Source organism: Fukomys damarensis, unplaced genomic scaffold (assembly GCF_012274545.1).
Source record: "Fukomys damarensis isolate Sample0158 unplaced genomic scaffold, DMR_v1.0_HiC HiC_scaffold_18, whole genome shotgun sequence".
Lineage (NCBI taxonomy): Eukaryota > Metazoa > Chordata > Mammalia > Rodentia > Bathyergidae > Fukomys > Fukomys damarensis.
The window spans coordinates 46,577,504-46,587,559 of NW_022900930.1; positions in this window are offsets into that span (position 1 = coordinate 46,577,504).

Sequence of the window (10,056 nt, forward strand, 5' to 3'; positions counted from 1 at the left end):
GGGACAGGAGTGCGGGGCACGGGGTCGTGGCCTCTGGCCTTCCGGGGCTGCGCCCCGCGGCCGGGAGGCTCTGGCGAAAAAACCCCAAACCGTCACAGGTGGGACGAACACGCCACTCGCGGACGCAGTCCCTCCTCCCTCGGCGAGCCGCCGCGGGTTACGGACACTTGTTAACTAGCAGGCAACTTCCCAGCTCTGAGAGGGGACCCGGGCGTGGGGCGGGAGCTAGGAAAACCGGGGGGAAGCGGGCGACGCGGGCTCGGGCGGGCTGGACACCGGCGTGTGTGTGTGTGTGTGGGGGGTTCGCGCCGGCCCTGGGGCGTCTGCGCCCCGCGCCCCGCGCACTCACCTGCGGCCGGGTCCGGGCGGGGAGTGGGGACCCCGTCTCCCGCAGTCCGGTCCTGCCCCTCTGCACCCGCTGACTCACCGCCCGCCCGGAGGTCTCCCCTGAACTCCGGACTCACCACGCTTTACCTGCACATTTTAAAATAAAGAGAGAAAACAAACAAACAAACAAACAACCAATAACTCCACTATCACCCTTTTAATATGCAGCTCCTCGACACCAGAAAAGAAAGGCGAGGAACTTTGCAGCTCTCGCTGACGTAACATAGGCAGGAGCCCGGCGAGTACCGTAATCTCCTGCTGTTACCGTATTACTCCTCGTCCACCGGCAGAGCGCGCACCCTGATTTCTCCAGTCCCACCCAGAGTGAGTGGGAGTTCAGCTTTTCTTCAAAAAGAGGTGTGTGTGCGTGTGTGTGTGTAATTCGTAGTAAATCACTTTAAATAGCCTGATTTTAAAAATAAAATAAATTGGACATACTTGTCGATATTACTGTGCATATGTGTTCTCAGAAATTCTGGAAAAAAGTCCCTTTGAACAACTTAATCTAACACGTGACCTAGGTTTGTTAAAATCAGAGAGCATCTTGCTATGCTAAATATGCAGATAAATTATAATATGGGCAAGTGTTTTAAAAGCCAGTAAATCAGATAAAATTCAATACACTGTATTATAATAATAAAATTGTATTTCCAGAGAGATAAAGTGATTGTATCTAAATCTTATTAAATGTAATCCATCTTACATTTTTTTGGCAAGTGGGTTTTTAAGCATTGTGTTCCCTATGTAATTTCTTGTCTGATTTGGTGTTTTTAAGTGGCTACACATTTCTTTCCAATCTTTATAGGAAAATGTTTTCTTGAAGTGCTGCTACTCCTCTTTAATTCTAATTCCGTAATAATTGGAGTATGGAAGGTTGACATGGCCAATTTTATTTCTGTATTTTCTGATAAATTTTATGTTCTGTTTACTTTAGAGTTAAATAAAACCATATGTATTTCAGAATATGAAGAAAAATGAGGAATTTTCCCGTTCTAACTTCCACTTCCTGAATCACCTTTCATCTTTATTGATTCAAACAAAGCATGCTTTCTTATTTCCTGGGTTCCTGGAAGCCTAGTAACATATAATTTTGAGCAATGCTATGAACTTAAATTCTTTCTCTTGAACGCAATCAATATCGGTACTTTTCTAAATGTGGTAATGTTCAGAAGGTGCCTTTAGAACAATACATATCTGGGGGCTTGGCTCAGTGGGTTCCACTGCCTGCCTGGAAAGTGCAAGGGCCCAAGTTCCATCCCCAGTACAAAAAAAACAAAACAAACCCCCCCCAAGAAAACACAACAAAAAAACGAAACAAAACAAAACAAAACAAAAACCAGTAAATGTTACAGAGTTTGAAGGAATGTTCACAAGAGGCCCAGGGAGCCCTGTACCACTAGCGACCTAATATGTAGGTTTTCTTTTCTGTTGTACACAAACTCTCCCCACTGCTATATCAGTAGAGATGGTAGTCAAGCCTTCTACATTTGATTTGCTTTTAATATTATTTTTAAAACATATGCACAAGCGGCTTGTGCATCCATGAAAAGACAGCCAGGGGTGAGCAGAGACAAAGCCTGATACTTCCTGCCTTGCATACTCTTGGTGGGTCACCTGTCCCTCTGGGGTTCAGAGCCTTGAGGAGGAGCTGCTGCATGGTTCCCGGGACTCTAAATCCTCACTGCTAAATGTCTTTTTCCCAGATTCTATTCCCACCTTCTACCCCTGGATGTCCATTGCTTACTTTTGTAGCTACTAACCTCAGGCTATGAATGGCAGTTGTGGTGGATAAGGGACAGTGTGTTGTCTGCAAGAAAAAAACTGAAAATCTCTCAGCTTTGCAAGGTTGAAATCTACAAAGGTGTCTGGAGCTCTCAATTGTTCAACCCCAGTGCACGGGAATTTACTTGTCCCTCAGTCACTAACTAGCTGATGCCAACAAGACCAGAAAAGCTTTGTTACCAAGAACCCCAGTCCCTTCACATTGAACTACATCCCCCCTATTTTGAGTCAGAGCCTTGCCAAGTTGCCCACCCTGGGCTTAAACTTGTGCTCCTCCTGCCTCAGTCTCCTGGAGAGCTAGGCTTAGGGGTGTGCACCACTCTGCCTGCCATGATTCCTCTTGACGGCACATTTGATGTGGACGTCTTAGGGGGCGACTGAGTTGGACAAGTGGGCAGGTGCTGTGAAGTGAGAGCAAGCTGCAGGGTCAGTAAGGTGCTGTCCCTATCCTCCTGTGACACCATGACACCACAACAGCGTAACTTTTCTGAGCTTGGGTACCCTAATTTTAAGAGGGAGATAATGATATCCCACAGGTTGTCAGTGGGATTGAGTGAAATTGTCTTTCGCAAGAGTGTAGCCAATAATGCTTATTAGCTCTTTGGATGGCAAGCTTATTAACCCTTCCCCTCTCTGCTCTTTTTGTGGGCTAAAGAATAAGGTAGCTCTAGCTCAGGGTGGTCCACGGGCACCAGCACATTTAGCTGGAGTGTGTTCAAAATAACTGAACGTCACACTTGGGCCCAGTGCGGAAATCAAATGGTTCAGCCCAGGGTGTCAGAGAGCTGTTCCTCCTCCCCATTCTCCTCTTGTCCCACATTGTGATGCTTAATCTTCCTTGTCATCTTGAGTGGCTTGGGGGACCCCTGGGGGCTCAGTCATGTATACTTCTGGGTGTGTCTGTGTGGGTCACAGAAGCATGACCTTGGGCATCATATCTGGTCCCTGGCTCTTTCCCTGTCTCTCTGCTTCCTGGCCTCCACGAAGTCCTCAGAGCTGCTCTTCCCTGCCCCTCCACCATGTTACTGCCTTTGAATTAGCAACAATGGGTGCAAACCTCTGGAACCACAAGTCAAAATAAACCTCTCCTCCCTTAAGTTGTGGTCATCAGGTATTGAGTCCCAGCAAAGGAAATGCTGACCAATACATGTCTTTTTTTTTTTAAAATCTGATTAATTTTATCGGCACATTTAAGGTATACAATATCATGGCATTCATCATTGGAAATGTGCACCTTTATATATCCATCTTGGTTCTTATTTTTTCCCCAATCCCCTGCCCTCCCTTCAACCCCTCTCTCCCTCTGTATCTATGAAGACTTTGTTTCCACTAATTTTCATTTTTGCATATTAACTCCATTCCCTCCTTTCCTTTCCCCTACTCCTCCCATTTCCCCTTCCCCTTTGCCCCTTTCTTCCTATTTCACATTATCTATTAAACCTTTTAGTCCATATTTACATTTTCAGTTTCTCACACTAGAGAAATGATTTGGTATTTATATGTGTGTGTCCTATTTATTTCACTTGAGAGTATCACCTCAATGCATCTATTTAACTATAAATGTCTCCAATTTCTCATTTTTTATGGCTGAATGGTACTGTATTTTAGGAAAAACCACATTTTTTTCATCCAGTTTCCAGTTGATGGGCAGTCGGGCTGCTTCCAAGTTTAGCTATTACAAATTGTGCTGCTATGAACATGGGTGCACATATATCACTGTGGGAGGATTCTTTTAATTCTTTGGGGGAAGGTTCCCAGCAAGGGAATAGCTGGGTCAAATGGGACCTCCAATCCTAGTTCTTTGAGGTATATCATGAGACATCTCATACTAATTTCCACAGCGGTTGTACCAGTTTACAGTCTCACCAGCAGTGGAGCAGGGTTTGTCTTTCCCCACACAGCCCCCAATATGTATTTCTTGAGGGACCATGTGAATGCGAACATGCAGCCCAGCATCCACATAGCTGCTCCTTGGCTTTGGGCCTTGGGGTGATAGTGTCTGTCCAGAGAGGGTGAGCCCAGATAAAAGCTCCAAAGGCCCTAGAAGAGATCGTGTAGCCCTTTAGAGTAGGGGATTCGGGGACCCAAAGTTTGGGGTAGGAGAGGGAGCACAGGCTCCAGACAGGCACATTGCTTTCGCTTCATGGGCCCCGGGGGAAGGCCATTGCCAAACAGAGTCATAGTAGAGTCCTGTGAAGACTGAAACTCAGGGAAAGACCCCTCCTGCCTGGAGCTAGGGGAGCTACACCGTGGACTAGGCTGCAATGTGGTGGAAGCTGGGGAAGGCTCAGGGGATACTGCCCAAGACTCGCAGGATAAGCAGCATTCAGACCAACAAACAAAAGTAGGAAGGTGAATCAGCCGCGTCACAGTGGTGTGCATGGGTGCATGTGTGCATCTATTCTGAGACACAGGAAGCACCAGTGTGCCTGGAGATGAGGGCATCAATCAGCACACACTCAGTGCCTTTGATTATTGGCAGGGCTCTGAGTGACTGGTGAGAAAGTCAGCAGGCGTGAGAGATTTTGAGGTTAAAAAAAAAAAAAAAAAAAAAAAAAAAAAAAAAAAAAAAAAAAGAACAACAAGAACCTGTCAGTCATTCTCTTAGAAAACAATGGTCAGTGGAATCAGTAGCTGTTGGCTGGGATTTATGATCCCAAGTGACAGAGTAGAGGGCTTAATGTTAACATCCACTAGAAAAAAAACAAAACAAAACTGGCTTTCCAAGTCTCTTAAGGCTTAAAAAGGTAAATGGGAGGAAAATGAAAAACACTGCCCAGAAAGATACTGATGAGGCAGCAAGCCACAATTCTCCAAAGAAGCATTGTTCTAATCCTTTATCGAACTGAGGCAACTGCGCTGAAGGGAGGATTTGATGGGGTAACAACTCTGCCTTTGGTATCATCTGCCCACGTTCTCGTCTGCCGGAGAAAACAGCGCGCCCACACCGTCTGCGTTGCACCATTTACTCCACGCATTGCGGGAACATCGTCTTCGGGGGGGGGGGCCTCGCATTCTCCGCCCAGAGCCACCCAGGAACTTCGCTCTCGCGCCTCACAGGAATTAAAGCCGCATCAGTTGCATTCCCGCTATATCTTTGTCAAATATTATCCGAAAAGGGAAGCAAAAGACCTACATCAGGGCGTTTCTGAGTGTTGAAACAATGCTTTGCCTCATTTCTTTACCTGCAGATGGGCTGTTACAGGCACATTTAAATGTTTACCCACCTGTATTTGATTTTAAATCACATGCTTATTACAACACATTTTTAAAAAGTCACAAAAGTATGAAAATTAAAACGATCACATTTTCTCATTTTTGGCTCATGCGTGCAAATTATATCCATAGAAAAATACATTCACTTATCATGAGTGTACTATGTACACATTATATTGTATACATCACATGCAACATTGTGCTTCTACAGTTGTAGGTCTCACTCTTCTACTTACGTATTTCAGGAACTCATTCTCATACTGTTAAATGTGTACTAAAGTATGGTTTACGACAGCCACACAGCCCTTCAGGTCTGGGTTCACGCTGCGTTCTGAACGTTTCTATTTCCCTTCCCAACATTCACACGACTTGGACCCTTTGGGAGGTGACAAGATCATGAGGAGTCTGACCTTCTGAACAGCATCGGTGTCCTTATCTGAGAAGTGTGAGGCAGCCCTTTCCACTTTCTACCAGTGAGGAAATACAAGAAGCGTCTTCTGCAGAGGAGCAGGCCTCACCCAGACACCCAATCTACCAGTACTTTGATCTTAGACTTCCCAGCTTCCAGAACTGTGAGCAATAAATTTCTATTGTTTGCAAGTTATCCAGTGTAAGGGATTTGGTGACGGTAGCCTGAATGAGCTAAAACAGGATGACAAATTTAAGTATTCAGACAGTAGTTTCAAAATTTATACTATAGTTTTTCCTTAAGATTAATTTCCATAACTGTAGAGGACTAAAGATTATGAGGCCTTAAAAAGTTATAAAACATATTGCCTTCTATAAAGCTTTTACAAATATAACTACAAAATGTAAACTCCCAATAGTAGTTCTTTGTTCCTTCGCAACACTGGGCATTTATAATAAAATAGACACATACGTGATTATATGTAAATGGCATAAATCTTAGCCAATTTGATAAATAAAAATGTATCTCATTTCAAACTGTGTGTTTTTAAATTATGAGTGTATTTTCATGCATTTATTTCACATTTATTTCCACTTACTCTTTTGTAATATGTTTGTCCATGCTTTTCCAATCATTTTGATCAGAAACTGCTGTGGTTATTTCAAACAGGAAGTGCATTAATGCAAGAATTAGGGGCTTGAAAATTATTGGGAAAGGTTTTGAAGTAGAGGAAGTAAGTAGAAGGGAAAGCTGCTTCTGTACTTGCTTTTGAAACATCGGGAAGTGCAAAGTATTCAAAATCATGCTGCTGCGTCCTGCTTCCTAAAGCACCAGGGATCTGAGGGCACACAGAGCCCCCGGCAGAGGCCCACATCTGCTGAGATGTGAAGACTCCACCCTGCACAACGCAGTCTCAGGATGAGCAGTGGTGCCCCTCGTCTGCCTCCCTGAGTCTCACAGGACGCCCTCTTGCTGGCACACCGTGACTCAGAATCCTGATGGCAGAGATTCTTCTAGCCTCTGCAAAGCAGAGAAGAACACAGAGGGAAACAACTTGGTCCAATGTCTGTTATACATTTTTATAGTAGAATTTCCTCCCTTTATCTTATTGATTTGTAAGAACTCTTTATATATGGTGTGGCCACGAAAATGTGCCACTCGGATCTCCTGCAACGGGAAACACAGTTAGTTGACTGGCACCTTAGGTTTTTGCTTTTCTGGACCCATTAGTAGGTCTGTGCTCACACCACACTTCCTTTAGGCTGCTTCCAATCACGGCTAAGCATGGCAGAGGTTCTAATGGAGACCTGTTATTACAAGACCTGGGAATTCCGTCATGGGCAGCTGTCTCGGGTCTGCTAAACCTGAGGTGTGCAACTGTGCAACACATTCCCCCATCCCTCTTCCTTTACTTCTCCTTTCAGTGTCTGATTTGAATTGGCCTAAAGATGCTCTTCACCTTTTCTAACTCCTATTTTCCCCACAGGCTTTTCTCCCTTAATGTTGCATATGATTAATCGTATCTCAGTGTCTGTTTCTTAGAGGACCAAAATTAACACATGAATTAATGATGCAAGCATTTTGTGACATTTGTGGCCATTTCTTCATGTCCTAAGTGTTTAAAAGGAAAACTCCATGAATTTATATAAAGGCTGCACATAAGCACTCGCATAATCCACACAAAATGGCACGTTTATCTGTACCTGGGTAACCTATGAACCTTATGAACCTATGAGCCCATCTTTTGTGTATATTTTACAGTTTGCTTATCATTGTTTCTCCTCTATGATCAGGATGGTTTGCTTACCTCATGAATGAACTTGCCAGGGCTCCCTTATCTCTCTTTACTTTGTGAATTTCCCTCCCACACTTTATGGCAGGTCTGAAAGTATGGTGTGTAAATGCACCCATTTTAAGATGCTTCTGAAATGGATCCCTAAAACCCTAATTTTCTTGGGCAGCAGATCAGCAAATAATACATCATTATTTTAAGACTTCAAGTGAGAGGTCCCCCCCGCTTTATTGAAGAACAGCTTGAGATCTGGATCAATACCCACTTTTATTCCCTCTTTTTAACTTAACTGCTAACAACAGAGTCTCTTTACTTTCTTGAGGACATGTGACATAAGTTGTTAAGGTGATCTTGTTCCTCCATGCATCTAAAAGCGAAAACCAAACCAAACAACAAGCAAAAAGTCAATTTTACTGTGCTTTTTCTAAATTTTCTGAAATCTTCTTTATAGGGTTTCTTCTCTATTACAGCAATCAAGTGAATTCAGCGAAGAGGATTTTAATAAGTCTGTAAGGAAAAAAAATCAGAAGTCAGGTCAATCTGATTTTAGCACCAATTATAACTGAAAAATACTTGAAAGAAGTGTTACATTATTAGCTGAGGAAACATGAAAAATCTCCTCTGAAATGCTCAGGATCTTCTGCATCTGTTTGATAATTTCAGTGATGAGTGAGTTTTTAAAATTTAAAAAAGCAAGGAAATTTTTGGTGAAGTAAATTGCGCGGTAGATCAGACTAACACAGGTAGGTTGATGTCCAACGACATACCAGCTGTGACTATGCCAAGCACATCAAATCTAGGTTTAAAAATATACTTCCTTATGTAAACTGAAGTTCAAGGCAAGATAGCTCGCCTCTCTCTCCCACCAGATTCCGTACCTCAGAAATTATGTAGCTACCAGTATTTTAGGACAGAAATAGCAAGATGGATTGTTAAGGCATCAACTATTAGTCTCTTTGGCCAATATTTAAGAAAGTGAAATGTTCAAAATAACTAGTGATCTTGATTAAATTTCATGGCAAGGTAGTTTAGCATTTCATACGTTGGTTAAAGTGGGAGCAGGAAATACAATACACAGGGAAGGATTTGACTGGAGAGATGCTCATAAAAGTTCAGACTTCGGATAATTTAGATCAGGGAAATACTTTCTAAATAGAATATCAGAAATAGAACCTGTAAACAATTTACAGGTTAAACTGCACCAGTATTCAATGTTCAATATGAGAAAAAGAAGAGAGTACAGTATTATAACTTTAACTGGGGACAATGTACTTAAAACATTTAACAAACCGAGATTATTTTCCAAAATATGTACATTCCATTGTTTTCTGGTCTCCATCGTCTTGGAGAAGTGGATCAAATATCCATTACTGTTTCCCTACAGATAATGCATCATTTTTCTCTTGCTGATTTAAGTTTGTTCCACCCTAGAATTTCAGGAACTTGACTATGATGTGTCTTCATCATTGTTTGCATTTATCCTGCTGAGGTTCTTGAATCTATACATTGAGGCTTTTTACTTCTTTGGAAAAATGTAACTATTATTTCTTATTTTCTTTCTTGCCCTATTCCCCCTCTCTTCTCTGGAATTTTAATTGGACTAGTTGCACTAATATCTGTGCTGTCTTTCATGTGCTATAGCAATGTTTGTTTTTCTCAATTTACCTAGCAATCCTTGTTAGAGAACTCTTTTTATTTCCAGAGTTCTTATTTGTTTCTTTTTATAGCTGTAACTTTCTGTTGCTATTCCTCACTCATTCACTACTGGGAGTATATTTTCTTTAAGTACTTAAATTTATTTACAATAGCTATATGAATGTCTTTTCTGATAATTTCAACACCTGAGTCAATACATAATTAATTTCTACTCACTGCTTCCCACTACCTCCTTAAATAGATCATATTTCTTCATATGCCCAGTAATTTTTTTATTATGGCTCAAACCATGTGGATAACAATGTGGATTTTGGGGGACTGTGTATTTGGTTGTGTTCTTCCTAAATGTGTTGGATTTTGCATCATCAGGCAATTAACTTGCCAAGCCTCCAACGTGAAGTTCTGGCTCCCACGTCATAAGCATCTGTTCGGTGGCCACAGTTTCTTTAGAGATTTCAGCATAGTTTTGTAGCGTTCCTGTCAGTAGGGTAGAAATAAAACCATTTTTATATATCTTTGCCAAAATGTGTTCTCTTTCTTTTATATCAGGGTTCGAACTCGGGACCTTGCACTTGTGAGGCAGATGGCAGAACCACTGAGCTAAATCCTGCCGCTGTCGTTCATCTTTTTTGTGGTGACTGTTCTAACATGTGTGAGACGCTATGTTTTTGTGTTTTTAGTTTGCATTTCCCTAACAATTGTCTTAAATTCCTTTTCATATATATTTTGGCCATCCTCATGTCTTTTTAGCCCTTTGCCCATTTTAAAATTGGGCTATTTGTTTTACTGTTGAGTTGGATATATATATATATAT